This window comes from Phyllostomus discolor, chromosome 6 (assembly GCF_004126475.2).
Source record: "Phyllostomus discolor isolate MPI-MPIP mPhyDis1 chromosome 6, mPhyDis1.pri.v3, whole genome shotgun sequence".
In the NCBI taxonomy this organism is placed as follows: Eukaryota; Metazoa; Chordata; class Mammalia; order Chiroptera; family Phyllostomidae; genus Phyllostomus; species Phyllostomus discolor.
This window is the reverse complement of record NC_040908.2, coordinates 162328055-162333207: the sequence shown is the minus strand read 5'-3', so window position 1 is coordinate 162333207 and position 5153 is coordinate 162328055. Positions and strand designations below refer to the sequence as shown.

The window sequence follows — 5153 nt, the reverse complement described above, 5'->3', positions numbered from 1 at the left end:
GTCCGGGACACGCAAGCCCATGCACAAGGTACCTCCTGCCATCTAAACATTCTGAATTCCCCAAGCAACTGGCCCGGCCCGGGGTTCAAGGTACGGGCTGTGGACCAGGACAGGTGAGTTCCTGTCTCTCTCCAGGGCGCTCAGCACACTTTCCCCTCTGCTCAGGTCACTGGGGGAGAAGCCCCGGACCCCAGGGGGGGCGCCCCACAGCCTTCCGGGCCGCCCCTCTGCCAGGGTCCTCCCCAGGCTGGCACAGTGGGCTCCCTCCCTCCCTACCAGACTTTTCCCAAACATTATCTTTTCGTGAGGCCCACTGCACCCTCCCAGGTACAGCATGGCCGCCCCACGCTCCCAACCCCCCGACCACACCACTCAGGACCCCGAGCGCCGTGCAGTCACCGGCCCACTCCATGTCTCGTCTGTTTCCCCACCACACCCCGACTACAGCGTCAGACCCACCCCCCGGGGTTTTCCTTGTTCGCCGCGGTGCCCCCTGAGCTCAGGATGCTGCCTGGCACATAGTGGGTGCTCAGTGCACAGGTGCTATCTGAACGCATGAACGAAAGAGTTAGATCTGGTGATGAATTACCCTTTGAGGCGAGCACAGCGGTGACCCCCATTTTCTGGGTGAGAAGGCTGAGACTCAGAGAGGTGTTCTTGTCATTTGTGAGTGGCCAGCTAGAAATTGGACCCCGACCCCGTGCTGCTCTGAGCCCCACGGGCCTTCAGGAACGCACACAGCTCTCCTGGACACACTGCACCCGACACAGATGCACACGGCATACACACATGTGCGCACGTGTACCCACACACAGGTGTGCACGTACACACAGTAGGGGTTCAGTCCAGCTTGTCAGGCGGAGTTGGAGGCCCTCCCTGGTCCAGATGGAGGAAGCCCCTCTGAATGGCTGGAGCTGGGCAGAGCGTCCAGAGGGCCAGTGCCGGCCCCTGGTCCCCCCGTTCCTCCTGGGGGTGTTGGGGCCTCATCCTTTGTGTCCAGAGCCAGCGGGCCTCAGCGCTGCCACCTGGGACACGGGCTGCGTGGCTCACACAAAGCTGGGGCCCCACCCCCTCCTCTGTCGTGGATGTCTAGCCTGTGGACTGGGCCTGCCTGCCCCTCAGTGAAGTCGGCCACTTATGTCCACCACGCTGTTTCCTTGGTTGTGCTGATCAACATATTTGCACGTATTTCAAGGGCTCGTTTACTTGTGCTTTGTAACGGGTCTCCTTGGTCTCAGCCTGGCACACAGGACCAGGAGGTCCATGGCGGGGGGTCCTGATCCATGCACTGCTGTATCCCCAGTGCTTTGAACAGAGCTGGACACAGAGTAGGAGCTCAGTAAACCTTTGTGGGTAAGTGAATGAATGCAGAGCCTGTGCCAGAGTGCTGGGGAGCAAAAAGGCTGAGGGGTAGGCCAGCCTCTGGCAAGACCCCTTCGCACCAATCCTACCTCATCTCGTTTCTTACTGACCTTGAGAGTAGTAATAATAATTTAACAGTAATTATTATTATTACTATTGATGCTTCTTGAGTGCTTACTCTACTACATGCCGACATTCTGATGGACACTTTACATGCATTGATGCATTTCATCCTTAAAACCCTGCATGAGGCAGGCACTACTGTATTCTCACGGACGGAGGAGAAAACCGACTGACGCTTACAGACAGGTCGGAGGTCACCCGGCCAGCGAGTGGCAGACAGGATTCAATCTGCAGAGTCTCTGGGGCTGAGAGCCACCGTGGGAGGCCATGGTCAAGGCCGCCGTCCCCATGCACAGGCACCTTCATGCCCCAAGTTCCCTGAGTCACGGGCACGGCCCAGCAGGCCAGCCAGGAGGCTGCAGCGTCCCCAGGGCTGTGGCGGCATCTCAAAGGTACCTTTGCTGTTTGCCCCGGCTCCGGCCCTGGGCCTCGGGGCCCCTAGACCTTGGGGGCTGCAAGTGCGCTGGGGGCAGTTGTGTCCTGCGACCATTTTCCTCCGCAAGGGAGTGGCTTTGGTGGCCTCTGCTCTTAGCTAAGGGTCCTGAGCGGTCTCCATGAGAGCAGGAGTGCTGGGCTGGGGTCAGCTGCGCTGCCCCACCAGCTGCTTCACCCTGGGCTTGCCCCTCGGACCTCAGTTTCTCCACTGTGAAATGGGGCCGCTGGGCCCGCCTACTTCCTAGGCTGCCATGGAGCTTACGGAAGAAAATGGCTCTGAAGGTATTTTCTAAGCGGTTTGACCCACTGAGCGAAGGGAATGTTTCTGATCTACCGGTGTGTGTGGTGCACACACGTGCACACACATGCACACACACACGGAGAACCACATGCTCCTGGGGTTCCAGGGGGCTCCTGCCAAATAGGGGCTGAAGGTGCGGCTGCTGAGCCTCCCTGACGCCGGGCTCCTTTGGGCCACGGCCTGCATGGTCCTGCCAGGAGCCTCGGCCCACAATGGGATTCAGGCGGGAGGCCGCGGGGCAGGACCCCACCCCATACCCAGCCACCAGTGAGGGCAGGCGGGGATTGAAGGGCCTGGTCCCAGGGCTGCCCAGGGCTGAGGGGCCACAGCAGCTCCACTGGAGGGTCCCGGGGGCAAGCCAGGGCCCCGTCTCCAGGCCTCTGCCCTGGAGGCGGAAGGCATTTTGTATCTCTTGCAGTTCCGTATAAGAATAGCTGTGTGAACATGTGTGCACATGTGCCACCATCACATGCTCGGGGGATGGCAAGATGACATTTGGAGGCATGCCTGGCCCTTGAAAACACACACAAGCACACTGCTCACACATGCCTATTTACACACACACACACACACACACACACACGCCGAGTCCCCTCCGCACACCAGCTTCTCTAGAGGGGCCTGAGGGTCCCCTGAGACCTTCCCTTCACGAACCGGGGAGCTGCAAGCTCCTTCCTGTTGCCGCCCATTCCCGTCTTGGGACCACGCACCTCTTTACCCCGCTCCACCTTCCAGACCTCGAGAAGAGGTCAGATCTCTTCTAGTTCACCCCCTGCCTTTTAGAAACGGCAGATGGAGGCCCGGAGAGGCCCGGGGACCCGTCCTAGGCACACATGGCCAGGCTTAGAACCCGGGGCTCGGGCCGCAGCATGAGCGGCCGCCCCTCCCCCACCGTTGCCCAGGATTCCGGGGCTGGACCTTTCTGAAACACTGCTCCAGGGAGGTGCAGTTTGGTGTCCCGGATCTCCCACCGGATTGGCAAGGGGCCCGGTCTCCCCTGGGGGCTGCGTCCTGGCTGCCCTGGCCTCCGGCAGGCGCTTCAGGAAGGAGCCACACTGAAGGGCCCCGCAGATGAGGTCCCCCAGGTTCTTGGGTCCGTCCTGATCCTTGTGCCCGTCCTGTCCTCATAGCTGATGGTGCCACCTAGACTGCCCCTGTAATTCCACCACGCCCCATGCACCGCAGGCCCTCGGGCCCTGGCACCAGATGCAGCCTGGGAGGCACTGGGGAGAGAGGGGGAGGGGTGTGCGTCTGAGCACTGACGGCTGGCGGCGGGGGGCAGGGAGGCCCTCCATGCTCCTGGATCTCGGCTCCAACACACGGGCGTGTGAATGACCGGCCGACGGACCTGGGAAGCGGCGATGTCCCGACTGCTGCATGGGGCGTAATTCCACCAACACTTTTCGTGTTTGCCCGAAATTCAAATGTAACTGGGCATCCTGTGTTTCTAATCACTGCATCGGACACCCTCCCCCGGGGGCCTCGGAATCCTTTTACCTGTGGGCTCTGGCGTGGTGGGCGGCGGCCTTGTGGTAGGAGGGCTCGTCTTCGGCAGCTCTGCAAGGAGACATTCTGGTGAGGGGGCAGAAAGAGCGGGGAGGAGGGGGGGTGGGGCGTGTGCAGGGCTGAGGGCAAGCTCTGGGGCTGAGGGCCGTTCCAGCAGGACCCGGAACTCGGGATGTGAGTGCCACTTGCTCCACGAGTTGTCTCTAAGCCTCCTGTGAGGTGGGCGGCACCAGCCCATTTTACAGTTGGGAAAACGGAGGCTAAGAGGAGACAGTGACGTTAGCAGGGTCCTTGACCTTTTCCATCTCACCAGACAGGTGCCAGCACCCCTCAGCCTTCCCGCTCCAGTTCCCCACCAGCGAATGTGTGTGTGTGTGGGGGGCACTGTAAACCCGGGACACTCTTCCACCTGCCTGCGCAGGCCCCGCATCCCAGGCCCGGTGTCCGGGCCGAGGGGACCCACCTAAGCAGATCAGGCCCAGAGGGGCCCTCTGGTTTGCCACGCTGGAGTTGCAGCTGGAGAAGGACCCTGGCTGCCCCTGGCAGATGACGTGGTTCTGGGGCTGTTGAAGTGCGAGATGTGGGCCAGGACCAAGGCGTCCCCGCAGTTCAGCTTCTGGCAGAGACTGGAGGCCTGCCTGGGGTCCTCCCAGCGGTTCCGGCTGCGGCCCCAGCTCTGGCTGTCCACCGTGTGCCACTTGCCGTCGAAGAGGACCTCCAGCTGGCCCTGGCACGGAGAGCTGGAGCCTTGCAGTCTCAGCGGGAGCTCTAGGGGTCAGAGAGCAGGGCAGGGTCAGGCTGGGAAGGCTCCTCACTGCCTGCCTGCCTGCCTGCCTGCCTGCCCCCAGCTCTCCCTCTGGGCCCCCGCCCGCAGCCCGGCTCCCTGCTGTCGCGCTCCTGTGACTCATCCTTCGGGGCACTGCAGGGACTTTCCCAGAGTCTCCACCTGGGGCCTCTCCTGACCCAGGCGGCCCCCTGAAGCCACCTGGAGCCAGGCCGGAAGGACGGGGCGCAGACCTCGGAGCCGGGGGAAAACTTGGAACAGTGGGCGAGGGGCCCTCAACCACCGCCCCCCTCCTGGTGCAGCAGAGCCGCCCTCCTCCTGGGAAGTCTGTCTCCGTAGACCTGAGATAGGCCTGGTGCCTGTTTCTTTTCCTCTGACTTCTAAAACCGACTTTATTGAGGGTGCAACCTGCACCCAGTGAAACGCGCTCGTTTGAGGGGTGCTTGTTCAGAGGAACTGGACAGACGGCGGGCGTCCGTCCGTAGCACCACCACCGTGCTCCCCCACACAGAGCCTTCCCACCACCCGGGAGACTCCCTGCAGCCTGCCGCAGGCCACCACCCGTCTGCTTTCTGTCACTCAAGAATGACTTTCACCCCGTCCTAAAATGTCATGTGAGTGAGATCATTCGGCACTTCTATT

At 61.9% G+C, this 5153-nt stretch overlaps 1 long non-coding RNA gene across 1 annotated transcript; it reads right to left on the bottom strand.

Moving 5' to 3' along the window:
- Positions 1-3379: 3379 nt before the first annotated feature.
- Positions 3380-4287, bottom strand: LOC118501366. The gene is made up of 3 exons (XR_004904009.1): positions 4191-4287; positions 3719-3778; positions 3380-3444 (listed from the first exon to the last, which is right to left on the bottom strand). It is a non-coding gene; the product is annotated as an uncharacterized LOC118501366 (long non-coding RNA).
- Between the last annotated feature and the right edge of the window lie 866 nt (positions 4288-5153).